The sequence below is a fragment of the Cryptomeria japonica genome, chromosome 10, assembly GCF_030272615.1.
Source record: "Cryptomeria japonica chromosome 10, Sugi_1.0, whole genome shotgun sequence".
NCBI lineage: Eukaryota > Viridiplantae > Streptophyta > Pinopsida > Cupressales > Cupressaceae > Cryptomeria > Cryptomeria japonica.
Genome location: NC_081414.1, coordinates 219,520,421 through 219,522,772, shown reverse-complemented (window position 1 = coordinate 219,522,772; position 2,352 = coordinate 219,520,421). Strand labels below are relative to the sequence as shown.

At 38.9% G+C, this 2,352-nt stretch overlaps 1 pseudogene; it reads right to left on the bottom strand.

Annotated features, from left to right (window-relative positions):
- Positions 1 to 591: 591 nt before the first annotated feature.
- Positions 592 to 1,800, bottom strand: LOC131034854 (purine permease 3-like; annotated as a pseudogene).
- Between the last annotated feature and the right edge of the window lie 552 nt (positions 1,801 to 2,352).

The window sequence follows — 2,352 nt, the reverse complement described above, 5'->3', positions numbered from 1 at the left end:
ACTTGTCTCTCTCTCCAAAAAACAACTAAGGCATCAACAATTAATAGATCTCATCACAAAGAGATATGTGCACATGGTTTCCAAAACCAACTTCAAAGAACAAGAGGTAAGTTGTGTGACAAACAACATCTTGCTAATCCAATGACATGTTGTACACAACAACTTCCGAAGCAACAACACCTATCTCTTCCATAATGATCATCTTGCAAAATGTAATGTAAGTACAACATACAAGTTACCATGACCGAATAATTGCCTTCCTTACCTCACACCACTTGTCAAAAGTGAACTCAAACAATAAATGCAATTTGCCAAAATATAACTCTCCACGACTCTTTCATTGAACTAGAAACTGCCATTATCATAATAGAAAATTTATCATAAACTCAACATAGCAACATATGACACTAATTCCCAAACCTTCAAGACTTCCAAAGTAGAATGAAAAATAAAACAAATAATTAAATTAGCATATTTGAACTCTAAGATTGAGACACCTTTATCTCAACAGTAAAGAAGTGTACAGTGTTGACCAAACAGTCTAAACAACGATATAGAACACAGATCAATTTCAAAAGCATCATTACCTATTTATGGAATTACAACATTAGAGTTTTTCTCTTTAACCGCCACCTCAGATTTTTCTTCCTTGGTTCCTGACAATTCACAGTGATGGCAAATAGTCTCTGTGACATTGGCCAGCTGTTTGGATTTCAAATAGTTTTTCTCTTTAACCGCCACCTCAGATTTTTCTTCCTTGGTTCCTGACAATTCACAGTGATGGCAAATAGTCTCTGTGACATTGGCCGGCTGTTTGGATTTCAAATACTCTCCACATAAATATGAGGCAAAACCCCATAAGGCCAGTATCAGAGCAACGCCCTTCTCCCCGCTGAAATTCTCATGATATATAATAACTGCCAACACTTGCGTCCCTCGAATAAACACAGTTTTGATGATACCACTTAGCAGAGAAGACGTTAGAAAGATCACACCAAACACCCCAATGAAGAAGAGCTGCCATGAGATTGCATTCCATACTAAAGCAATGTAGAACTTAGCTTCCCCAATATCAGATGCCCTCGCCTCACTTGCAACGGTCTCGAAATCCTTGTTCACTACCATACCAATTGTGCACAACACAGTTGCAGAAAATGACATTATGAGCTGCATCTCCATAACCAGAGTATATATTACTCTGCACTTCTCTTGTACACAAGTTCAATGATGGGAAGGACTAACCATAGAGCCCAGCTGCACCAATTGTCAAAAGAAAACCCAATATGTACTTTGTGTTTGTGACCTCTTCGGGTTTGTCACTCTTGGTTTGGAAGGTCAGCAAGACAGAGCCCAGGGTAAGCAATATCACACAGCATTGATCGAATAAGGGATGAATTTCTGACGTACCAAGAGAAATGCAAAGATTGCATTGAAGGCAAGCTGAGTGGCATTCAACAAGGAGTATGTAGAGAGAGGCAGATATGACACTCCCCAAGCATCCATATAATCATCCACCCCTGTGATGAGCCCAATAGCACAGCAAGCAAGGCATTGGTGGAGGGTAACATGTTGAACATCGGGCTGCCTTCTGTATATTATGCAGAGAGGCAGAATAAGAATGGGCCACCCTGCAGTTTCTAGCCAGGAACACAGCCATCTACTAGACCCCCCATGGATGAAGTAAAACCTGAGTGACAATGGCCCTGCAGTGGTGCCAATACATAAGGCCAAGCAATTCAACAACACTAGCGTCCACTCCATCAAGCTCTTTTTCTTTCTCTGGCTTTCCTTGAGATCCATTGTTTCTGAATCTAAAGGAGATAGGTATCTATACTTTGTGGTTTAAGACTACTCAAGTATGGAAGGTGGTCCTAGTATGCTATATAGCCTACAGCACAGATAATTTAAGCAATATGATTCAGGGTGAGTTCAGGGGTTCCTACAAACAAAGAAAATCTCGTACACAGTAAAATCCCATACTGAACCTTAACAAAGATCCACGCTTTTCCTTCCTTTGATCTCTAACATGCTTATATTGCCACATTTTATTTATTATATATATTGCCACATTTTATTTATTATATCTGCCATAAAACATTCAGAACGTCGACAGCTACACAATCATAGCTGTTGTTCTGTCTTTTTTTCACTAAGATTCTCCATCTCATAATAATACTCATTCTCTTAAAGGGAATGAAAACTCGGCACTTTCTATATTATGTTTCTGTGAAATTTTGAGGGGCATTGCAGTAAACAGACGCTAACAATAGCAAAGCTTTGGCATTAACGGAATTAAGTATCTCCTTTATTAGGAGAATGACTATATAAACAACAATACAAATGCAGAGCAGA